Source organism: Polypterus senegalus, chromosome 8 (assembly GCF_016835505.1).
Source record: "Polypterus senegalus isolate Bchr_013 chromosome 8, ASM1683550v1, whole genome shotgun sequence".
Taxonomy (NCBI): Eukaryota; Metazoa; Chordata; class Cladistia; order Polypteriformes; family Polypteridae; genus Polypterus; species Polypterus senegalus.
The window spans coordinates 91,458,980-91,486,282 of NC_053161.1; positions in this window are offsets into that span (position 1 = coordinate 91,458,980).

The following is a 27,303-nucleotide window of genomic DNA, read 5'->3' on the forward strand; positions in this document are numbered from 1 at the left end:
TTATGAATATGCTGTGACCATTAGGGAGCATCTGAACATCCCAAACCTTTAATACAACTTCAAATACACTTCCCCAGGTTCAAATAAACTTTTCATTTTGGAAAACACTTTTTCACTGGCTCTTCACAAACAATCTTCCTCCTTCTTAAATTATTCCTTCTATTCTTGTTTCATTTTCCCTCCACCCCTCACAGGTGGGATTTTCCCCAACTCCACTCCTGACTCTTACTCTTATGGGGAAGGTGGAGAAACTCCTCTTCACCATAAACCAGGGAGTAATTCTGGTGCAACAACATTGCCAACAAGAACCACATCTGGGTCCGGTGGAACTTCCCTAGTACAGCACTGAGTCATTCTAGCAGCTTCCCTAGGTGGTACACAAGTACCCCAACAGGGCCACCCGTCAGGAGTACAGTTCCCATGCTGCCCTGTGGGTGTACAAATGGGTAGTGAGTAGACACATCTTTGGGAGGCTGTCATTCTGTTATAAAGACCTCCTAGCCAGAAAAGGAACCACCCATCCATCCCACCCAAGATGCCAACCTGACCTTGCCTTCTGTGACTCTATAGGATTAGTTCCAGGACCCCTGCAATTACCAAAATCCACAGATACTCAAGTCCCTTATATAAAATGGCATAGTATTTGCATATAACCTGTGCACATCCTGCCATATGCTTTAAATCATCTCTAGATTACTTATATTACCTAATACAATGTAACTGTTATGTAAACAGTTTGTCATACTGTATTGTTTAGGAAATAATAGCTTTGGCAAGCAACATACAACTTTTTACAAAGAGCTAAGGTTTTTGTTTTCTTGTCGAGCACTTGCCTGAAGAAGGGCCCTGAGTTGCCTCGAAAACTTGCATATTGTAATCTTTTTAGTTAGCCAATAAAAGGTGTCATTTTGCTTGACTTCTGACTACATTCATAGTGGCTAAAAGAGAACCACACCCTAGTACTATTATTTAGTATTTAATTTACAGTGTACTTTTTACTTACAGGCGGTCTGTGTGCATCCAAGCTGTTTCTAGCCTGAACAGCTTTTTGCATGTGCATGTGTATACTGTAGATAACCTTACCTAAGTTTAAAGTGAACTGGTGCCGTGGCCAAGTGTCAGCAGGCTGATGGATGGACTAGCTTTGAATGGCTTGGGAGGAAGCAAGGGCTTAAGGAATTCCAGGTTCAGTTCACCGCTTTAATTAGTGCTTTTTCTGGAACGTGTGTGTCTTTTATGTTTTGTTTCAAGAGCTCTAGTACTGTGGGAAGTGTAAAAATGTAAGCTGTTTCCCACTTTGACGATTGGTACTGCTCAGAATATGAGGTAGGAAAGGTGAGCAAGAAAGAGCTTTCCTTTTATAAAGACAGTGACTGTCGGAGAACAGGGTCGATCGATCTACACAATAGAGCAAGTGTGCTTTGTCTGAGCAGAGGTAGTCAATTGAAGAGCAGTGTGGTGGCTCAGCAAATATCAGTATTCTTGTACCAGTTTAATATGGTTTGTCAGTTTTTAGTTAATCCCGATTTGACCTTTCATAAAAACATGTGCAGCCTGGTAGGTTTAATGGGATGCCACTTTACTTACCATTCTAGCAGTACAAGTTGTTTATCTGGAAATTTTTTGATTTTTGATGGAAAGGCATATTGAGAAGGGACTGCCTCTAAAACCACAGTCAGGCAACAAATACTTGACAATTAAAAGCATAATGAGGATCACCAAACACTGTACCAGCTTATGGAGGCTTTAGCAAAGCATTCATTATTCCACTGGACACTATTTATCAAAATCAACAACTTATCAACTCTGAGGCAATGTGAGCTTTGGATTAAACATAAGATTTAGCTGCTCGAGGCTTGCATTTATGTTTGAGACTAGCTGTATAACTCCCCCTAATATGTCATATGACAATTTCCTCCCAAATCTACAAACACTTTTTTTGAAAACAAACGTCATAGTATCCCCTTATCAGATCACCTTTTGTGAAAGATTGTTGAATTTTGAAAATGAACATCGAGACATACTCACTAGTCATTTAAATGGCACAAATTTCTTCTCTAATGACTCAAAGACTGAGTACATTTTTTATTAGATGACCTTGACATACGTTAGAGAGCAGCACTGTGAGATTTTCTGGATTTGTTGTAAATAACCTGTACATATTCAGATGGACGTGTATATTTACACTAACATACTGGGCATTAATAGTTTTGATTGTAGTTCAGTTTTAACATCTTGACTATAATAAATCTAAAGAACTTAAGTTATATTGTAACAGTAGTTTAAAGACTAGGGGATGACTTTCCTTCTTAGGACTTGGAAAAGAATGATCAATAAATAGACAGAGGTCAGAGCAAGGGAGTTATTCAATACCAAACATCTAAATTAGAATCATAAATAATATGTAGTCAAATATACACTTATAAATGTCCTAAATGCTGACTAAAAAAAAATTCTCTAAATAAGATAAATTTACTGTGTTTTTTTTCTCTTTATTCAGTCCAAAAGCTAGAATACAAGCTCTGGCTTGCTTCCATTTTTAATAGGGATAATGCAATATAATCATCAATGGTCATGAGCCATATGACTAGCAATGGGATTATTACAATAGACAATATGACAGTGCCCCCAAAAAAATGCAACACATACTGACAGTGGCATAAATACACCTCTCCCAAGCTGTAGGCTAGCGGACTGCCAGCGTTATGCACGCAGCTGCACCCAGCTCTTTAGGTAGCGAGCACTCGTGTCCCATACACCGCACGACTCCGAGTGTCTTGGTAATAATTGCTTCGATAGAAATCTTAGCAATACACAGCACTGTCCTGTTGTATCTCTTTATTAGAGCAGATAGTCAGCAAAAACAAAGCTTAACTCATTTGCTTAGCCATTGCCAAGGTCATTAATGAAGCCATCTTTCTTATCGATGGTAACTATTTACATTCAAATAACCCCCGGGCGGCAACAACCCAACCCACCCCACCAGTTGAGCACAAACACATACAATAATTACAACAGGAAACACAATTAGATTACTTGGTTAATTTAACGCAACAATCAGCTTTTGCATAAATTACCCACAATGCTATTTACATAAATTACCTATAATGCAGCGCTGCTGCCGGGTCACTACAACACTATCATAGCAATAAAATAAAATGGGAAAAAATAAGCAAAACAACAAGAACTGTTGAACTGTTTAATATCATATTTGTATTAGATTGTAGATTTACTGTATATAATAAAGTTATAAATATGAAAAAAGTATAAAAACTGGAAGTGAGTGTGGGACATTTACCTTCTATTGACATGTCACAGTATGTACATGATATTATGTGTGGTTAGATTAGCAACAAAATGCCAAAGCCTTGGCCCAAATAAGCAAAAGGTTTTAAAAAGAGACATTTTAAAAATCAACATACTAATTTAAAAAATGAAAAAAATACCAAATTCAAAAATACATAATCACTAAATTACCCTACTAAAGAAAGTAAACCATTAACAATCACATTCTGTAATTTAGACCATAAACAAAGCAAAAGTCAAACAATGAATCAAAAAGCAATTTTAATGACCAACAGACTGCAAAATAGTAAAACCAACAACATTTATTTCTATAGGACATTTTCATGCAAATAACGTAGTTCAAAGACATTTACAAGATGTCTAAGAGAGAGTTACAAGAAAAGAAAAAAAAAACTAAAAAGTTTGGTTAAGAATAATAATAAATAAGTTAGAAAAAAAAATAAAAATACACAAATCTGTAGGATCTTATAAAACATATAAGTAGCAGAAGAGTAGTGTCTTTATCTGCAATATCATATTGCAAGTCTGTAAAGATGAGTCCGGTGATAAAGTTAGATGGCTGGGAGAACAAAAAAAAACCAGCAGTTAACCTGGAGGTAAAAACAGAATCTGCAGGGATTCCAAGGCCAAAAGGTCACCCAGCCCCTACTGGGCATTCTACCTAACATGTCGCTTAAATCATTCCTCATTATTTCCTAGCTTTGTCCCAGAGGATTCAATGTAGTGGGTCTTGTGGACAGCTGGGGCAATCACCTTTATTTCAGCATCACAGGTGGCTGCACAGGACTTTGATCTAGTGGAGGTGTTGCAAAAATATCATCACAGAAGAACCATAAAAAGAAAACAGGAAAAAGTAGTGATTAGTAAAGACTGCAGATCATTGAATAATATAATTCTATGCCTATTTAGTCTAGTAAGAGAAAAACTAAATTGTATCTATGACAAAGTCAAATACAAAATGGGTTGTAGCAGCTTTTTAAAATGTTCACAGCAATTGCCTAGTGAATCTCTGATGGGAAAGTATTTCTGATTTTTGGTGCATAAGAGGAAAATGCTGCCTCAATGCTTCTTTTAAGCTTGTCTCTTGGATTTATGTACAATTTAAAGTGTACGTCAGAGTCCATGATTACACTTAAATTGTTTACCTCCACATTGGCTTTTAATGGTAAGGGATCAAGTTTATTTCTAATACCCTCACAATTTCCATTTTTGCCAATCATTAAGTTTTCTGTTATTTCCTTATTCAGTTTGATAAAGTTACTTCTCATCCATTCAGAAATACAGTAAATCATTGGATCAGAGAGCCCAGAGCGTCAGGATAATCAGATGGTATAGATAAGTAAAGCTGTGCGTCATCTGCATTGCTGTAGTAGTTCACCTTGTGTTTTGAGATAAAAATGAGAAGACAGCAAGAACATTGACTGAATCGAATGCGAATCCACTCAAGCAGTGAGCAAAAATAACTTTGGCCTGCTAACGTCAGAAATATTTAAAAAAATAAATTACATCATTATGAGAATATAGGGGAAAATATTAGGGAAAAGGCAGAATAAAAGACTAAACATATGTATCTAGATCAGGAAATGAGAAAGCTACTTTTGACAAATTAGATTTGGGTCTGAGTCAAAAGTTGAAGAGTATCAAACTACCAGCGCCCAAGTGCAAGACAAACTTGTACTGTGAAGAAACAAACAAAAATATTGATTCCTTCTATAGAATCTAATAACAAACCACAACAAAGAGAGTAATTTTAGAATCCAGAAACTTTTGATACAGAAAATAAGGTGCCACCATCTTATATAGGCAGGGAGCGATAGCATTAGTCATAACAATGGATATATTAACTAAAAAAACTACCACAGTAAAAAAAAAATTGTGGTGGCTATTATATAAATACTGATACATAATGTATAAAATGGTAGCACAAAAAATATATTATGATTATCAAAATGATGTCCAACAAGAAAAATAAACACATAATTATACAATGTCCAAAATTATGCTAAAGGGTTATTCACAAATATAAACCATAAAAAGAAACAACAGTAGGAAAGCAAATGAACAAAATTCAAACATCAGTTCAAGTTCAAGTAGATACAAAACAAAACTCAAAGCAACACCCATATTGCCCAATGACAGTGGATGTCATGATCACTGCCATTTTGGCACTAGACACATAATATCTGTGTTATATAATGTTTGATTTTATAGCAGCCATAGAATATAAAAAATTGTAGTGGTTTAAAGGGTGACTAAACATTTTGAAAATAAAGGTAAGCATTGCAAGGGACTTGAAGCTTAAGCAAAATTATATCATTTTATCTGGTTTTGAATCATCTTTTGTTTAATGACATCAAGTTTAGTGTTACCCTGTGAACTTTGGCTTTGCTATTAGCAACACTTTGCTAGCACTACCATGTGACTCCCAGAAGTGGCGATTCCTGATATCCAAGATTTTGAATGCATGCTTAAAAGATGTTTGTCTATGCCAGACATTGTTTAAAACTTAGCAGGAACTTTGCACTTTGATTTCTGATTAGTGTTTTGGGTTTTGGTGCTTCAATTTTGTTTGTACCTATGGCTTTTGACCATTACCCATTTTTACTTTAAACTTATCCCTTTTTAATTTTTTGATCACTTTGCCACGATCTGCCAAGTTTACATAGAGGCAGAATCACTGTTTTTGTTGAATTTGCGAAAATTCTAAATATCTAAATGGGTTTGTCCCTGTATACTCTGATTTTATCTCTCACAGTCCCAAAGACAATTGTTAGTATTAGATACATTTCTGCTTCTGACATGGGCATTCAGATGGGCTAATGTCCCGTTTAATGTACCACTGGAGCCAGGAGATTTTCTGGCAATCCATGACCCTGAATTGGATAACATTATTTGCAAATGTTATTTTATGTTATCCTATAATCAAAACCTTACAGAATGATTGTTCTCAAGATATTAGGGAATTTGGGATTATTTTTGTAAATTTTGACTGTGTATTGTTTTTGTTTTCAACATTTGTTATTTGTTTTATTTGTGTTTAGTTATTTGTGATGTCACATTCACAATTTTGCCTATTGTCCGGGTATTTATTTATATTAAGTTAAATTCAGTTTATTTTTGAATAGCACTATTCATTAAGTGCAGGCTCAGAGCACTGTAAGAAAATTACAGGTGAGATACAATTATAAATTTTACAGATTACTAATTACATAATGAGTAAACATAAAGACACAGATATGTTTAAACACTCAAGAAGACAAGAACTGTTCCAAAGTGAATGGATCCAGTGATCAGTGATCTGGTAGACAATCTTGCAGTTAAAATGTGACAACTCTATCTGTGTAAAATTATATTTATGCTATTTCTTGATTTCAACTGAGAAGGGGGATTAACTATTCATTTTTCATGTTAAGGTATAATGCATACTTTTAGAATGACTTTGTGCTTATATCTTCCTTAACCTCCTTAACATTATGTTTCTGCCAGAAAAAAACAAACCAAAGACATAGAATTTTTTTTGAACAAGAAAAAAGTTTATTACATGTAACAGAAACATGTAAATACCAAAATTTCAACATAAATGTAGTAGGAAAGGTATGTCTAGAATCAACTGCCATAGTGACAAAGACTAGTGACTTTGTGTGACATGTTTTGAGATAGTCACCAACACACAGCCCACTTTGCAAACATTACAGTAGAAACATGTTTCTTTGCACACTTATAATGTTTTGTTCTGTTGCTTGCACATAAGAAGGTAGAATGACACTGCTTGATCTACATGATTGATGTACCCCTTGTGATATTCTAGGCTGTCACAGTGCAAGGCTTAGTGACTTCCATATTTCCCCAGACACGAAAATTGACAATTGCTGCATTATGAACAGTGCTTAGGAGGCTAACCTTTTCTTTGTCCTCACACTTGATCACAATTTTTTTGCGTTTTTGTCGCACAGCTAATATGAAATCATGATAAAGCGCCGCGCAACCAAATTGAAAAGGCATAGCATGGAGTGGTGCATTTGTACCATCCCATATCATACATCAGTTTCACTCGATATGAGCTATGGTTCAGTTTCAGTTCATTCTAAAAAAGCCTTTTGTTTTTCAATTGCCACTGTGCTTTTCTTTGGAGGCTCCACTAATGAATATCGATGAGTTACCATAAAGTGGCAGACAAATATTATTATTTTTTGCATCATAATGTTAATTCATTCACTAGATGCAGAACACTATCATGAGAGTTATTCTTACTTCATTACACATCACCCCAGTTTAACTGACTCAGGTTTTAACCACAATTATCTAGAATTCCAAGCTCATGTCATGCTCGGGGTTAACGCCAATGTCAGAGTCAGCGAACCATTGTCTGAGTAAAAAGGGCCCAAACCCTCAAATCAAGTCAGTTTTCCCAAAAACATAAAACATTCTCTAACTCTGTTCCTCATTCCAAGTAATTCAGATATCTCTTTTCATAAACTTTTTTTGCATTTATCACACCAGAGCATAGTGTAGGCTACACACACCCAGATTAATGTTTTCTACACATGCTAAAGCCAGACTCAAGTCTCAGTATGCTTCATTCACTCGAGCCAGTTTATTCTATAAAAGCTCCTAAATTTCCCCATCAATCAACAATCCTTGTATTCCCACCAGATACAAAAAATTTCCTTTGCTTTTTCCTAATCAAAAATAGCTTTTTGCACTTCTTCCACAGCACTCTAGTCTTTTACTGAATCTCAATAACTAATATCCACAACTACCATACTAAAACCTTGGCTTCAAAGTTGACTAATCTGTATAAACCTTATGATCTGTTATTAATACATTTGTTAAATTTATCTTGTTTATTGCAACCATTGTTACAGTAATAGAATTTCTATTAGCACAGTTCAAACATCTTCCATTTTCCATGTGACTTTCTGAATTGTGGCATGATTTTTAAAAGACAAAGATGTTCCTTTTTAAAGCAAAGCCCAAACACAAATCTCTTTTTCATTTCATTTTTTCTCAATTAACAGAGACAGCTAAGAAAAAGAACTTGAAACGGAAGTATACACAGCTCATAGCAGTTAGAATACAAGTTTCCCTATTTTTAATCATAATGGTGGCCTGGAGTAGTCTCTTAAGGCAGTGCTTTGCCTCTGGCTCAAGCTACAGGTCAAGGGTGTCAAAGTGACATCCTGCATATGCATATATGCAATGACCAAACGGTGTACCCAGCCAAAGGGTGCATGCTCCGTGGGAATGGGTTCTTTTAAAATTGTTATATTTGAGGCATCTTTTCAATATACCATCTGGTGTACTCAGCCCCACTCATCCTTTGTAACTGGTGTCTTGGCCAGAAGCAGATGTCTTCAGGTGGAACACAGCCTTTATTAGGTGTTTTGACCTTAACCCCTATGCCCTCTAGCTGGCGGACTGGCAGTGGTGGAGCCCCCTAATAGTTATAAAAAAAGACAATTTCATATACTCTTGCAAGTTTTACAACAATTACAGTATAGTGTCATTATAATTTTTTTTTTCACTCACATAATACATTTGTATAGCAATTTCAAATTGAAAGATTGTTTTCCTTCAGAAATCAGACAAGTATAAAAATAATAAACAATGTGGACTAGTTAATTCTGGATAACGAAAGAGCACATAATGACATGAATGGTTCAAATGTAATACAGAAAAAAATAAGCATTTTTATCAAATATGATAAGGGCAACTTCTTAAGGCTTTTTCACATTTTGCAACATTTACAGCGATTTTCAGAGTCTTCATTTCATAGTTTATGCCAGTCAGAAGTAGTCGGCGATGTGCTCCCATGTATTTGACATGTTTGCCCAGTAACTTACTCCAACTAGCCTATGATTCATCGTGATAAAATCAAACAGGTCTTGACTTTAGTCTTCGGGGCAGGCTCTGTGTGTTTGAGAGCTAACAACCAATGAATGCTCATCCACAAGTGCAATGCATAGAATGTAGCAACAAGTAATAAGGAAGTATTTTGAAAATCACAAACAGAACAGAACCGTGTCTATCTTAAGCCTTGTATTTAACATATCATAACAGAATTAAATGACAAAAAGAATAGCAGAGATTGCAGCAGAACTAGACTTACCCATTGAACCTTTGTTCTGCATAGGTTCAATACTTGTAGTTGTAGTAAGCTTTGCGGGTGTCCGTACAGATAATGTCACTCAGGGATGTTACTACCTAACATGTTTTAGGGTTGTTCGAGGGAGGGGTGCAAGCAGCTCTAACATTTTGTCTCCCCCTGTCCTTCCATCACATCAGTATTGTTCCTGTCCAAACCATTCATGTGTACCATCCATCACTAAATATATTATATTATATTATATTATATTATATAGAAAAGTATCCTTGAAAAAATATATACTGTATATATACTGTAACAAGAAGAGACTTGAGGCAGGGCGAGGTTTGGGGCAGCCACCCGTTTAATGCGGTTTCCTGGCTTGAAATTGAAATTAACACAAAGAGATCCCAGATGTTACATTAAAATAAATTCTTCCATAAGAACATGGGGCACAGTCAGAAACTTGTTAAGAGAAGATTTCACGCAAATGTTAGAAACTTTTTCTTTCTGCAAAAAACCACAAACACAGGGAATAAATTACCAAGCGGCCCGGTGGAGAGTAAAATTTTAGGGACCTTCAAATATTAACTTGACATTATTTTGGACAATCTAGGTGAATAGGATGAATGAGCTTAATGGGCTGAATGGCCTGTTCTCACAATCGTTTCAGTTGTGGATTTGAAATCGAATCAAAGTTTACAGGATTGAAAAAACATTCCAGCTGTTTTTGTAACAGATATTTAAGGCTCACTGCTTCTCAAACTCTTAACTGGATTAAGCACTTTGTAACTTTGTTCACCTCTGAATACATCTATGCCTGTTTGTTAATGCACTTAAGGAGATGAGAGGTAGAATGTGCAATCTTGCAGATAGTATGTTCAAAGGTCTAGGCAGGTTTATCAACTTTCATATGGAAATGGTAGAATGTATGATGATTAGCCATCAGTGTCTTTCTGCGTCATGTTGCCTTGACAGTGCAAACCAATTTAAAAAATGGCATGTACTGACCAGCAAAGCAAGAAGGCATTAGTTAGCTGATTGTTTATATTGTACATAGACATCTGCAATTTCTTGGAATCCTAGTTAAGTGTTAACTTTTCCATCTTCCTTGCTAGTAATTATTAACAAAAAAAATCCCAAATTAAAGCCATCACAAGCATATATTAAAATTAGGAAATGTATTCTAGTGAAATCTGTGGCGTGGAAAAGTGTTAATTCTGTGTGAGCAAACTGTTCAATAATATACAGTATACAATATAACCTCTCTCTTGTAACTATGACAACACTTTGACTATAATTGCTTTTATAAGCGTAATAATAAAGAAATGGCTTAACTCCGCCTGATGTTCCCCAGCCTTTTGCTTCTTGATGTAGTGAATGTGTAAACAGTGTGAACATCTACAAATCACTTGCTTAGTGTTTTTCAGTACAGCACATTACACTGTTGCCGTCGGTTTGAATATGTGTCTTTTATATCTGAGGGGGTGTTACGTTGCCTAGGAAACAAACTTTGTTTCATACAGTCCAGGTCCAAAGCCTTAAGATCATTTAATTATTTAATCTTTTCTAAAGGACTGAGTGTTTATCAGTAACTTTTTTTTTGAATGAGTTTAACTGAGCTCTATAATATTTAAAGAAATATAAAGATATAATTTATTGTCACATCAGCCATTAGCTCTTTTTATGGACTGCTAAAAGACCTGTTATCAAATACTCTGCTTTGATTCGAGCTGGAACAGGCAGAGTTGTTTCTCTTCCCGATTTTGAACTGTACCATTCGGTATATGACCTTATGGTTAAACCCTTCACTTTCCCCTCCTTCCCGGCTACTTATAGAAACAAACCTTGTCTCCCATCACTCTTTGCAGAAGTTACCATTTATGAAGTTTAAAATAAAGAAATGGAGTAGATGAATTTAATCCTCTTATAAATTATGCTCTGTATGTTTGGCAAAGGATAAAAAAACACCTTGCCTCCATTTCACGTTGGCACTCCCTTACACCACTGTTTCACAATAGCTCTCTAAACATTAGTGGGCAACCAATCTCCTATCCAACTTGGGCTCCACAAGGTATCAGCACTCACAGCGATTTGTTTGACGGATCCAGCCTTCCTCCTCTTTTTTTTATATTTACACATTAAATCTGTTCTCATGACATGTGGAAGACGTTTTTCTGCCCCTGTTCCCAACCATTCATTATTTAACTGTTTTTTTCTTGTCTTTATTTTCCACTAAACACATTTCCTCTTTGTATGCCTACCTTTGAGATTTCATAATCACCTGTCCTAGCCACTCGGAAATGGATCACTGATCTACCCCTGTCAATGCCATTGTGTTGGAAAAACAATTTTTAAAAACTTAAAAAATTCCTCTAGAAATTCTAATCGTAATCACATCCAAAATGAAATTGTCCATAGAGTTTATTATTACCCTAGAAAATGTTTCCTGATAGGTTTAGCTCCTGATTCACTCACCAGTACTCCCTTAATGTTTCTCCACATGTTCTGGGAATGTCCCACTACTGTTGTTCTTTGGGCCTCATTTGTTTCTGAGCTCTCCTCCATTTTATCTATCTCTATTCCTTGCTTTCATATTACTCTAATCCTTTTAGATACCTTTACGCTTTCTCTCTCGGTTCATCACCAGCACATTATTTCAACAGCTACAGTAGTAGCCAAAGTTATTATTGTTTCGCAATAGAACAGCCCTGACTTTGTTACTTTCTCTGTCTGGAAATCCTCTTTTTATAACTTTGTTCTGTTAGAATTGGCAGCTGCACAGATCAGTGGGGTACCAGCTCAAACTATCAGTAAGATGAAGACACTATTTACCTGATTAAATTATGGATGACAGCGAGCCCATGATTCAATTCAATACATCAATTTTCCTTTGCTCAGCTGGATGTGTGGTCCTTTGGAATTTCAGTGACCTGTGTGTTTTATTAATTTAATTCTACTCTATTTTCTTTTATATGGTTCTGCGGTTGGGTGTGTGGATTTCAAATGTATACATTTTTTTTATCCTCTTCCTATTTTTTGAAATCAAATAAAAAATAGATATAATTTATTGAGAACAAAATCACTAACACATAATTAGCAATAATTGGGCAAAGCTCAATATTCATTACCATGTTTTTATCCAATGACTTTAATATGCTAAAAATAAGTATATATATATATTATGTAAAAATATTACTAATAATGTATGTCAGTAATTAATCATTTTTATAAAAGTAATAATCAACTTTCAATTTCTACATGTAATCAATCATTGTTTATTGTATATAGTGCATTATAGAGAGATATGTTATAACCTTTGAGGTGCTTAAGAACAATGAGAGTTTCCACAACAAGAGAGTATGAGAGATCAGGCCATGGAAAACAGACTCCAACTAACTGTTTTTAAGGGGTATGTTTCCTGCCATGTATTTATTTATTTGTTGGCTTAGTTTTACATGTCTTACTTCAGTGTAATTTTTATGTGCTGGCTACTGTAATCCAGCAACTTCACTTTGGAATTAATAAAGTTTAGTGGTCACTACGCCAGACAGCACCACTCTGTGGCACGTCTCTGTAGTGATACACGTAAACACTCTAATCTCACAATGTAAATCAAATCTAAATTTTCTGTACTTCACAAAATGCTACAATCATCTTACTTTAAGGCATGAACGCACTTTGTGCCTAATCAGGAGATGATTAGCTTCTTTGTTTTAATCTTAAATTAAGTTAATCTTAATTTCACAAAGCAAACTATCAAGTGAACCAGAAGTAGCAATAAACACCTGATTTACGTGTATTTGACTTTTTATTAGGCAGAAAAAATTAGTGGGGTTCAATAACAGCTGCTTTTGTGCACCGGCAGTTTCAGAAAAAATTATGCGGTTTGTTTATCAAACTGTGTTCAGTATAGCTATTATCTGATAGCTGAAAGTGAAAATTATGAGTTACTTTACATGATACAGAAAGAACATGTTTCCTTTGGGGGATCCTAGAGATAATTCAAGCTCTGCTATGGGCATACAGTGATGTAATGTCATTTAGACATTAGACAGATCAATAAGTTTCATTTATTTGTCTCCTATATTAATAACCCGTAATCACATGTCTACAGTACATTCTTTTGGTATGTAAATATTTGTTAATAAAATTTATTTTGGAATGTCTGATTTAATATTTGCTACATAATACAGTGTTACAGTTAAAGTGCCTCCAGTGTCTACAACTTGCTCAAAGAACGACCAGATTTTGAAGACATCCCACTTGAGTGCATCAATCTTTCAGTATAAGGATATGGGGTAGGGGATTTTGAATGCAGGTTGTAAAAGGCACTGCTCTCTTAATTTCTCACCACTTCAATATTGTTTGATCAATGGTTTGATCAATCTATTTCACAAGTGAATTTACATTTTACACAACCTGGTCAACCACTGTCTGATTACAAAAGAGATTGAGAGGGTATGAGCCTTAATCACAGGCTAGGCCGGCTCAGATCAACTGATACTTTCTACAAAGCTGTTTAATGAACATTGTTTCACATTTGAATATATTTGAATGTGTATGTGTACTGTATTAACTTTTATGCTGAGATTACCTAATTATTGCAATAGCATAGCATGGCATAATATGCACATGTTACCCATAATGCATAGCATTGTCTATAATTAAATTGGTCCCTTGTTCATTCACATGTTAACTTTTCGAGGTTTTGCATGGTAGTGTGAACAGATTGCTGTTTCTAAAGCGTCTTGGTGTATGGTTGTTTTGGTCTGCACCAGAGTACAATCAGTGTGTACACATCTACCTAAATGGCATTAAGAGTTTAAAATAATTGCTAGGTGTGAAAACATTTTTATACTTAAGTTTACATGCTATCAATGACAACATTCAGCTACAGAGATCTAACACTTCAGTCGGAGTTTAAGGCACTGCTCACTACATACTTGCCATAGAAGTCATTTCTGTCTGAAGTTTGATGTTTTGTCTCTTACAATATGTGAGGTTAAAGGTTAAAAACACAATGTTTTGGATTTTGAGGATTATCAGGTTTAGAACTTTGTCAAAAAAACAGAAACTTATATATTAAAAAATTTTGCCGCATCCAGGCCATTGTGTCAGGCAGTGCTTTGGTCAGGGAAGCATTTTCATTTACTATTATATTTTTCTATTTTAACATTATTAAACAATAATACAAAAAAGTTAAGTGAACCTAAAGAATTACATACACAGTACTGTATTTATATACTACCTTTAAAAATGTTGAGAAATAAAAGTTTATTCAAAAGTTTCAAATTACATGTTTCACAACGTCTTGCCACGTGTCACTGTGTGTGGTACTGGTATTCATTACCTTGATTCATACAAACCGACATCAGTGCAGGGGTGTGGGAGGATGAGGGGTTTATGGTAGTCCTGAAATAATATTAAAGAAAAATAGCAAAGGTAAAAATTATGCTCTTTCTTTTCTGTTTTCATGTCATTTTTCTGTAAAAAGATCGAATGAACGTCATATCACATATGTGTTAAATATTTCTTTGAGTGGCACTAAATCCAAAATATGTCTCTGGCACCCCTGTATTTAACTTGCCAGTCTGTCTGGTAGCTCACAGTGCTTATTGCCTTAATATAATGACAAAATGTTATGAAACAAAGTGTAATGATTATCCCAATCCATTATTCCAGTTTTTAATATCTTTGCTAATTTATTTAAAGAGCTCAACATAACGACCCAAGTAATGCATTGTGTCTGTTTTTAAGCAAGATAGCTGCTACAAAGAACTTTATTTAGTGTGCCAGGAGCAAAAGTGTAGGTGGAGCAGTGTTTTTCAACTGTTTTTCTGTGGTGGCAAACTTTTTGTAACCTAAAAAATCCCAAGGTACGCCACAATTCTACCAACCACAAAAGCATGAAATCTATGCACTTGCTAAACTGTCCGAGGGGGCTAAGACTATCAGAGATGCTGGCAAAAAACAAACACAGACACAGCACCTGGTGAGCACTTTGGAGCCATTTTCCTAGCTACTTTCATCCCTTTGCTACTCATACAGGTGGTCCTTTACAGCACACCTGGGTAGTTCTCATTGTGCACCAGTTATTAGAAATTAGAGTCTAATTATGAAGTCTTTGATGGTGATGAACAATTGAGGATGGCATTTTCAAAGTTTTAACACAAGTTTGAATGTATGCCCATTGAAGAGATGCTTACTTCAGTTGAGTCAGCTTTTAGCAGTGCATTTAAGTTCTATAGTCATTTTGATTGTTTAATTTTACTTTGACCAATCTCTGTCTCATTTGCCATATCAATCTGAGAATTAATACATTGGCCTAATTTTCTTATTGCCTTTGTTTAAACTTGTCTTTTAGGAAAGTGTTCAAAATCAGGTTGTACTTGCTCAAGTAGTATTTTGTTAAAATGTAAGGTTTCAGGTCAATGATTAAGTTTCAACTATGCAATTATATATTTTTTTAATTCCTTTGTTTTGATTCTACATCACTCTTGTGATTTAGTGTATATTTACCCTCATGATTTATGTATTTATTTTTCCCTCTCAGACTACCTACTTTTACCCCGGTTTCATGGAATTCTATGGGGTGAGCTCAGTAGCAGTATTGTTCCTGTATTTGTTACTTTTTTTTATAAAGCTCCTCTAGCACTTTACATTAAGAATGAGTGTAGCTCAGTTATCTAAAATATTTTGAGTGCCAGGTGACTTTAAGTAATAGATTTCCTTTGCTAGTCTAATAATTCACTAGCATTGAGGGACTAACCCATTGCATGATTTTCCAGGACTCAGTTAGTGGTCCTACACCATAAAAAGGTGCCCAGCAATAACCAAAAGGAGATGGAGTGGGATTTATAACTGGCAAATTTAAGCATAAGCATAAATTGCCTTGACTGGTAGTCAATACAGTGCACTGTGTAAATCAACATCCTGTTAGCCTTCTTAATCAATTCTGTTTATGTCATTGTAAATAGGAGTTCTGTGTCTCATCTTCTGTTGGGTAGTTATATCAATAATTGTGTATGTATATCAGTGTGGCATGATCTTTTTAAACAGTGTCAAGAAAAAGCAAAAATTCACATTTTGTTTATTCTCTCAACATTCCCGGCCTCTCCTGGCAGTTTGGGGATAAAAGTTACCAAAGTTTCTGATAGTCAGGAAACACCTTATAAGGTCATCCTTGTACTCATACGCAGTGTTAACTGCATGACTGTGGACGTTACACAATTTTGCCGAAGTGCCAGGAAGTCTGCCTGCCACTACTTGATCCACTGCATGTGGTTCACTTGAATGACTGGGAGAAGAAATCAGCAAATCCACCAAGGTCTCAAAAAAATAATCCTGGGGATGTGTGATGAGGTTCAACTGATGCACATAGCAGTGGACGTATTCTACACTTCCGTAGACATCTTTTACCTTACGCTGCACTCCACCTGTGTCTCCCCTTATCACAACAGCCCTGTCATTGACCTGTGTGATTAGTTTGCTCTCTTTACCCTCAGACAAGATAGTGCTTAGCCTCTCCAACATTCTGAAAAGGGATGAAGTGGTAAAAAACACTCTTGGACATTGTTATGGATGCCAATATACTGTAGCATAAGCACCAACTGACAGTGGGTGGAAATGTGAGTTGTCTTGTTTGCCTTAATAGCAAGATAATCTGTATTTTTTACTTCCTCAAGAATGCAGTCTTTAATAACTGACAACATGCAGACCAAAAGTTCATTTTGCACAGTCTTTGAGGTGCCATTGAAAACAGTAGCAGTCTTAAGAAGCTCCTGCAACACATTGTCAAGTGATGCAGCAAGGATGACTAAACCCTGGCCTTATTGTGGCCGTGCAAGGCCAGCTCAAAGGCCCCACAGAATTTAACACAGTCTGTTATCTTGAAAGAAATGTGCCTGTACTTATCCACCTCTTCATTGTGTTTCTTCACCCCAAGCCTGTGCCCTTCATTAAGTTGAGTAGCAGTGTTAACTCTGCCTACCTAGGCAAGTTTTACCGTATTCTCCATGTGTGCCAGTGTACACTCATGTTTTTTAATCTTTTCAGATAAATGTTCCATGTGCCTAACTCCTGAAACAGTCCATGTTGTATATGTCCCCGCCATTTTAAAAAGTAAGCATAGGAAGAAAAATATGGAATTTACATGACTGCATCCAGATATCCAAGCCTTTCTGTTATACCAATTACAGGAGAATCCTGCATGTCGCATGTAGGTTTTACCTTGTCCACCTTTTGTTTGATTTTGATGTCCGGTTGATCTGGGCCAAGCTCTTTGACTTGTTGTTTCTCCACCAAAATTCTCCTCTAAAATGGATTTTGGAGAAGAGATCTTATTGAATTTGGAGATGGCTGAAATCCTGTATCTTATTTACGCAAGCTCATCATTGTCAATAACAATTTGTTTGTATTCTGGAAAACAGTAAATAATAAATTAATCGCCCTTTAGGCATCAGATTTAAGGATGTTGATTGGCTAAAGTTATGTTGCTATGTCGGCATCTTTTGTCAGCGATTGACTACACTGCTGCAATGACTGGGCAATTTCTCTAGTGGTTGCCACAGCGGATCGTCTTCTTCCATATCTTTCTGTCCTCTGCATCGTGTTCTGTTACACCCATCACCTGCATGTCCTCTCTCACCACATCCATAAACCTCCTCTTAGGCCTTCCTCTTTTCCTCTTCCCTGGCAGCTCTATCCTTAGCATCCTTCTCCCAATATACTTAAATGGTCAAGTCACACTGTGGCATTAGTCAAGAAAGTCCAACAATGCCTCTACTTCCTCAGGAGACTGAGTAAAGCCTGGATGTCGCTCACAACCCTGTGCAGATTCTACATGTGTACTGTGGAATCCATCCTGACAGGATGGATCACATCATTGTACAGCAACTGCTCAGTTCAGGACTGCAGAGCTCTACAGCGTGTGGTGAACACAGCACAGCAGATCATGGGCACACAGCTCCCTGTGATCCATGACATCCACACTACGCGGTGTCTCAAGAAAGTGAACCGTATCAGGCGGGACCCCAGCCATCGTGTACTGTCACTTTTCACCCTCCTCCCATCTGGGAAGCGACTAAAGACCATTTGGACATGCACCTCCAGGTTCAGGAACAGTTTCTAACCAACTGCAATCAGACTCATGAACAATCAGTAACCTTGTGTCACCTGCACTGCTACCTGCACATATACTTCAGCCACTGTCTCTATTTATTCCTAGAATTCTGGTTTTATTTATTTTCTTATTTATATTCATTTATTTATTGTGTGTGAGTTTTTTTTTGTCTATGTTTACTGTCTGCAGGGGCACATGCAAGCAAGCATTTCATTGTACATGGTACTTGTACTTGTACACATGACAGTAAAGAATTGAAAATCTCTCCTTTGCACATGTCCAAACCAGTGTAATCTCGCCTCTCTGACTTTGTCTCCCAAACGTCCAACTTGAGCTGACCCTCTAATGTACTCATTTCTAATCCTATCCATCCTTGTCACACCCAGTGCAAATCTTAGCATATTTAAATCTGCTACCACCAACTCTGTCTCCTGCTTTCTGGTCAGTGTCACCATCTCTAACCCATATAGTTTAAAAATCTGACCTGTTGAACAGTGTGCAATGTGAGTAGATGAGCTTAACATAATGCTTGAGATGCTGTAAAAGGCTTTTAAGTTTTTGTAATTAGATTACAACCACATTATGGAAGGACATAATGCAAACTGTGTTTTGTATTGTGAAGAAAATTAAACTTCTACAGCATCGTTCAGTTCACCATGGTTTCACCATTCATTATCTGACCTGCATAACCTAGTCCGGGCAATGGGGACCCTAAGGCAAGTCAATCAATTCTTGTTTTATTTAGCATCAATAACATCACACAGCATCACAGGTTCATTTTAAGCTTTCTTTGAGTCTCTTTTTATGTATACTTGTGAAGCTGTATCTGTCTTTATGCATGTTATTTCTTTAAATTGTTAAAGTTTCATTCGTCCATCCAGTTCATTGTGATTATACTTGATGATTAGAGATAAATGCAATATTTGTGAAACCACTGCGGTAAGACAGATTATTGAGCAGGTGGCCCATTCTGCACAGAAATTATATTTTAGAAAAAACATGGCATATCTTGAACTGTTCAGAATATTAAGAATGTGATAAACACCACTTCACTTTAAGTTCAAACTTCAGTACTGTATACTTTCAACCTTCTAAACATTTTACTTAAGGTTTCACTGTTCAGAGTTAGCCAAATGCTTCATTTACTTTTATTGAGTGATTAGTTTACTTAACATTGTTTGTGCTCTGTATTTACTTGCCTATTGTCTCTGCGTTTATGTTGTGTCGCCATTGTGAGGCCTGAGTACAATACAGTTTATTTTTGTATAGCCCAAAATCACACAGGAAGTGCCGCAATGGGCTTTAACAGGCCCTGCCTTTTGACAGCCCCCCAGCCTTGACTCTCTGAGAAGACAAGGAAAATCTCCCAATAAAACCTTGTAGGGAAAATGGAAGAAACCTCGGGAAAGGCAGTTCAAAGAGAGACCCCTTTCCAGGTAGGTTGGGCGTGCAGTAGGTGTCAAAAGTAGGGGGTCAATACAATACAATATACAGAACAGAACAATTCCTTAAGACAGCATAATAAAAATTTTAGAATTACGGTTTAACAGTAGATGATATGACATAATTAGGTTTCGATATTTTTAGAGTCCTGGAGACCTCATCCATCTAGCTGCATCTCCATTTGGCCATGCCACGGCTGAAACATTGCTCCGATGAAAGGACCTCTCTTTCCCATGATTCCTGTGATCCTCCATCAGGGATGACTTTACCATAGGCAGGCAAACAACTTGGCAGGTGGGCCGTGGCACCAATGGCCACATTTGGGTACCGAGAAAAGAAACAGAATAGGTGAGTGTGCACTCTGTTAACAGCAGCTCAGATTCAAAAGAACTAGATTGCTGTAGGTAACTTGTCAGTTTTCCTGAGACACTGCTTAAGACTTGACTTATTGTTAACAATATGTGCACTTTGTAATAAAGTTCTTACACTGTATACTGCAAATGCATACTCTAAATTCAGTTATTTTGATTCACATAGCGTGCACTCATCCATTTAATAGTGGCCTTTAATTGAATTTTCTTTAAACGACTTGTGATATGCTCAAAATTGCTTAACTTGCTAGGTCTTCACAATTAAGAAATAGCCGAGTAAATCACAGAAGTTTTGAATTTGTATAATGCTTATTTTATTGTTTAGCATCATCTCAATAAAGAGTGTATGTTGCCTGATGTTTTAGTTGAACTACTTGGCTGCTTGTATTCAGTAGATTTTAAAGCTTTTGTTGGATGTATGCTTTTTGGATTCCATTTTAAAATGCAAACACAGGCAATGTATTTTTTGAAATTTATAAAAAAATATTCACATTAGAACACAATTAGCTGCGGCGAATTAACATACACCATGATTGAGAAAAAATAAATTTTGACTAATGCTTTATGAAAAAGTACCTATTATTGAAAAAAATAAATATATTTTTTTACTTTTATTTTGGAAAATGGAATTCTTAAAATTTACATTTAATAAACTTGTAAAACTTTATATGTCAGAACAGCATGATCATTTTTCTGATCTTGGAGAAGATGGATGTGTAGCAGTTTGCAATAAAATTCCTCACATTGTGCAAATTTTGGGAAGCTTGCTTTAACACTCTCCCAAAAATATCAGTTTACTGTGAACCGTTTCACTCTGACCTTTTTGTAGATTCATTCATCTAATATTTGCCAGTGTAAATCCTTGCACCATGTTTGCATGTTTTATGTCTGTTCTTTACATTTTAAACGGATTTTGTTGTCAGCCAAGGTTAGACTGTGGAAATAAGCAATGCACTACCCCAACCCAGTATTATTTATTTTTGTTTATCAGGAATTCACAAGCTATTGTTTTGCACAAGCTATTGTTTTGCTAGGCATACTTTGACCACAAGTCTTCAGAGTGACTTCAGTTGGATTGTGGCACACTTATTCATCTGTACTTATGTAAACCACCACTGGCTAAACGCAACAAAGATAAACAACTCACAAATGCAGCCATTGTTTTGTTTACCTCTATCAGAATAAGAGCTAACATCCGACCATCCCTACAATTAAATTGTCTTGAGTGGTATGTGACTGTTATGAATAAATAGAGTTTTACTACAAACAATTAGATGTTTAGCCAGTTACTCTGATATTTTGCGAAAGCTTACTTAATTGCATACCACAAGCATAAATCTTAACAACATATAGATCAGTGTTCTTCAACCCTTTTACACCTGCGGACCGGTGAAAATAGGATAAATATTTTGCGGACCGGCTGAAAGCTAAGACACAAATAAAAAGCAATATAGATAGTATTTTATTATTATATAGATATATGTTATACAGTTATACAATTAAAATTTTTAAGTGCAACATCTGCTGCTGCTTCTTTGTTAGAAAATTTGATATACGTGGCTGCAGAAGTTGTTTCTGAGAGACGAAGCACTGCATTAACATCCATTCGATTTCTCTGTTTGGTTTTTATTATTGACATGGCTGAATAAGTCTTTTTGCACAAATAGGAAGTCGAAAAAATGACTAATAATTTGATAGCTTTATAACTCAAAGATGGATATTCTTTTTCTAGCGATTTCCAAAATTGAGACAATGATTGCATTTTACGTCTGGACACCAGAGTGACATCAGAAGACAACTCGATCAGCTTTTCTTTTTCACGAGGATCAAGTGCACATGACTTTATATCTTCCAAGAATGGATTATTAATCCAGAGGTTACCTTTACGAGGATCCTCATTTTCAGGGAAATAATTGTTAAAATTTTCAACAAATGCTCTTAAATGTTGACTTATTATGTTGAATATGACTTTCTGGTTGACATCAGCAGCAATCAAAAATTCTTCCAAAAGTGTAAACATTTCTATATCTTCCTCTTGTAAACGACTATTCCAAAAAACTAGCTTCTTTTTGAATGCATCCATTTTATTTCTTAAAGTAAAAATATTTGTATATAACCCCTGCAGAGAAATATTAACTTCATTGAGCAGACTGAATATGTCAGCCATATAAGCAAGCTTTGCCAGCCATTCTTTATTCAACAAAGGCTCCAGTTCAGATTTTCGCTCTCGCAAAAACTGCTTTACTTATTCCCTCAGTTTGAAAAGGCGCGAAAGAACCCTCCCTTTCGATAACCACCTAACTTCTGCATGGAGAAGATGTTGATGGTGTGAGTCCATGCTCTCACATAGTGTCGTGAAGAGCCTTGAGTTCATAGCTAGACTACAAATTTCATTAATAATCTTCACCGCATTATTCATCACAGTGTTTAGTTCATTAGAAAGCTTCTTTGCAGCTAGGTGCTCTCGGTGGATCATACAGTGAGTGGACAAAACTTCAGGGTGCGCGACTTCTTTTATTTTCACAACTACTCCTGAGCGACATCCAGTCATGCTCGCAGCACCATCAGTACACATCCGAGCATTAAATATTTCTGAACCAGTGGTTCGTCCAGGTAAGTTGAGACAACAAAGAAGTTCTTCCCTTATGTCTTCATCTTCACTATACCTCACGAAGCAAAGTAGGATAGCATGATTACTCACATCAGTTGATTCATCAAGTTGAATCGCAAAACATCTCAATTACTTTATCCCCTCTACAACTTGATTTTCAATATCGGTGGCCATCTCAACTTCAATTCATCTCATAATGGTGGTGTCCGAAAGCGGTATGGCCTCTAGTTTTACAGCAGCTTGAGGACCTAAAATTTCTCGTACATCTAAGATGTAAGGCTTTACTAACTCCTCACCAATAGTAAATGTTTTTTTTTGATTTCGCTATTCGAAGCGCAACTAAATAAGATACTTGAAGCAGTGACTTGTCACTAGTCGTCATTATTTTCATTTGAGTTTTCTGCATTTTTATCTGATCATGTAATCTTTCAAAAAAGTCCAGTGACTTATCAGTAAAATCTCTGTGTTTCGAATGCAAATGACGAGCAAGTTTGGAAGGTTTCATAGCTTCATTTGACAGAATTTCGGAACATACTACACACAAAGGCTGTGGCGATAGTTCATTGCCAGGGGCTATAATGAAACCAACCTTTAAATACTCTTTATTGTAATGCCTAACATAGTTTCCTTTTCTCTTTTTGGTTTGTATTTCACATTCCAAAGTATCAATGTATTTATTTTTCTGTGTTTCTCCTAAACTTGAAGTACTAGTACTTGGCATTCTTTCAGCACCATCACTAATTTTCTTCTAAATATTGTCCTTGCCTCTACTAAAGAACGTTAAAAGATTTTGCTGTTTGTCTTTTTTGTCTCCATTTTGTAGGCCCTACAAATGAAAAATTAAATTAAAATTTTACAAAAGAAAAAACCTGTTTTCCGAAATACTACAACAAAATATTGGAAAACAATACGTACGAGCAATAAAATAAGAATTGTGTGACGTGTTATACTGACATTCAGCAGCCGCACACTTCATCCATCAAACAAGCATCTGACACGGCGCAGATGATGACATTTATTGGAGACCAGCGCCTTAGAGAAGTCTGAAATGCACGGCGAAATCTGAAAACACGATCTAAAGTAGCATGAAAAATAGCCGCAAGAGGCGTTGTATTTGGGCTAGTAAATATTTAAATAAATCATGGTTCGAACAGCTTCGTTAGCTTCTGCGTCAACTAAAAAAATGTGCCATATACTCGTGAATGGAACTGTGCATCTACATGATTTGGTCGAAATTTTTAGTGGACCGGCAGGAATTTTCTGGGGACCGGATGGGTCCGCGGACCACAGGTTGAAGAACACTAATATAGATAGTGGACAAAAGCATGTGCTAATATAATTATTCTTGTAACATAAACTTTTTATAATAACTGTATTAACAATTGCTTGTTTTAATAGTTCCTTTTTTATCCTATCCCATGCAATGGGCTGGCATCTTGCCCAAGTATTTTTCCTGCCTTATGCCCGATGCTTGCTGGGATACGTTATAGCCTCTCTCTGGATAAACAGATGCAGTGATAACGCTGTCTAAATGCAGTGGCATCAACAGTGGAAATAACAGAGAATGGGATTTCATATCTCTGTCTCCTGGCCCCTCTTCTCAAACATCTAGACACCAATAGTCGTTCATCATACATCACTCATCACTACTCAGTCATTGCACATAACATATCACTACTTGCTCTTCATTCTTCACTACCCACTTATCGTTTGTCATGCATCACTCGTCACTATTCAGCTCTACTCAGTTATCTGAAATATGGGTTTCCCCTGTTTATTAAAAATTCATGTACATGAAGAATCTGGGAAGGATGGAATCAAATGTGCAACACTGGTGCTACCACCAGATCATCTAGCTGTCATTCCAAGTGCCTTTTAATGTAGCCTAGGCAGTATGGTGTCAATTTTAGAACATCATAATTTTTCACTTCTCCAGCTATCAAATATCAGCATTACTCTATACCATGTATCAGTAATTACTCATCGCACATCATTATTGACTTGTAGCTCATCACACATCACTCGACACTACTTGCTCATCATTCTTCACTACTCACTTATTGTTCGTTATGCATCACTTATCACTACTCAATTCTTGCTCATCACATATCACTCATCAGAATTCATTTACTTTTCATTATGCGTCAATCGTCACTTTTTATTTGCAGTCTTTGTTAATAGAGCCAATCAGTATTGTGAGTGATGGCAGGGGGGCTGCAGAATTTAGATTAATGCTAATCAGATACTTTCTTGTTGTTGCCACTGACACTCTTGACATCTCAGTACCATATCTTCCATGGTTGTTCTGTCTGTCCAGGATTTTAAAGCACATGTAGCTCACAAAACATTTGAACTATTGTCCTGAAATTTGGTACACATATACTACATGATGTCTACTATCCGCTTTCAGGGTGATGATTGACCGCCATGGTTATTCCACTTTTTATTTTATTTTATTTTATTGTAGAATAAGCTCTCGGCAGGGGCCAGCAGGGCGGCTGTGCAGTGTATGGATACAGGCGCTGTCCTTGTCCCTACCGCCTTCACCGACACTTCCTTTACCTCTTCATATCTTAAATCATTCTTGAGGCAGATTGAAGACTTAAGTGCCAGCTTAACTAAAAAATTAAGGAATGTGTACTAAATAATTGCAACACAAACACTAACTTAATCAGTTTTAATGTGAAAAGATGCAGAACAGATGTAAGAAGAGAAGAAGCAGGCCGCTAGGGTGCAGAAAAGAAGAGCTGCTCAGGAAGCAGAAAGTGCATCAACCTCTGAGCAATTGAATGTTAAACGTACAGAGATAGAGTATGAACACTAGGGATGCTCAAGTCAAGTGTTTTCACTGCACATTATCATGCAGTGCGCCGCTACTGGTTATTAAATTATTTAGGTTGACTGGAAAGGAAAGTTATGTGCAAAAAAAAAACAAATTGTTTTTAATTTTTTATTTTGAAGATGATGTTAGTGGTATATACCGTATTTCTACCAATTCTGGCTATTGTTAGTTAAGTTGTTTACAAAGATGCATTACAATAGTGATTAAATTTCACTTGTTAATAGTATATATTGACCCAATCAAATGAACAGCAATAATTGTTTCAAAAAATAGAGTTTGTAATAAAAACAAGGTTATCCACATTATATTGAAGAGAAAAAAAAAACAGTTTGGAAAATGGACAAAATTTAAAATATTAAAAATACCTAAAATACCTACACCAACTTATGTGTACGTGCATTATGAAAGCAAAATTAAAAATAAACAGCATTAGGTTCTATAAAATCTCATTGGCATGGTTACATGATTTTTCTTTGGTTTGCTGTACAGAAACAACCTTCCATTACCACAGCTCCCAACAACTGGTCACTCACTTAAAGTATTTTTTTTTTTTTTTGACCGAGTCAGTAACATAAAATCCATTCTCTCTGTTTATGGAGAAGAACTTGACCTTATTTACTACTGTGAAGAAGTTGATCTGTTTCACTGCCCTTTCATTTTTTATTGTTGTTCAGACTGACTTCAAGAGAGAGGATAAAGTAACTAAAAATATGTGACCTGTAGCCATTTCCATAAGCCGTCTTTCCAGATGAGTTGGATTTTGGAATAATTGACACCTCTGATCTCAATAAATTTAAGACATTTTGCTATCATAACATCTCTGGTTTAGCACAATAGCGTTGTTACCTTTCTGTGGTCTGAAGCTGTAAATCCAAAACACAAAATCACAGAGGCATTTCCATTAGGCGAATACCATAATTGTGTTTGATTTTTTAAAACTCTCTTGACAGTTAGTGTTAAACTATGTCAGGCATGCTGCCAAGCTTCTCCCGGTGTTTGTAGATGTTGCATTTTTTAAAATTTACTTTTACATTTCCTGCACTGACCTTATTGTATTTTGCAATTTTATATATCATACTGTATAATAATTTTTCCTGTTCTATAAATTGCTTTGTTATGCAAGGATGCACAAAGTAGAGGTGCTGAGGGAGCTGTGGCACACCCTAGTGAATAGTAGATAAACTGCATTACAAAGATGCAATATGTTAACATACTGTATTCATTTTTTGTAGTGACCAGTTAATCCAAACATAGTGACAGAATGCCAGATTTATCCACAAATCCATTAAATGTTAAATCGCCAGGATGATCTGAAAACCAACTGACAGATGACTTTGCCTCTAACTGCAGCATTCGTCCTGTTGACACCAGTACTTTTGCCTTGGCAGTGATCTCATAATCGCCAACAAGAAAAAAAGAAGAGAATGTGTTTGAACTGCGTAGTACCAGCAGCAAGTTAAAGTCTGTCTTTGGATTATTAGTTGCAGCATCACTTTAGATTCAAAAGCAGAAGGAACAGTA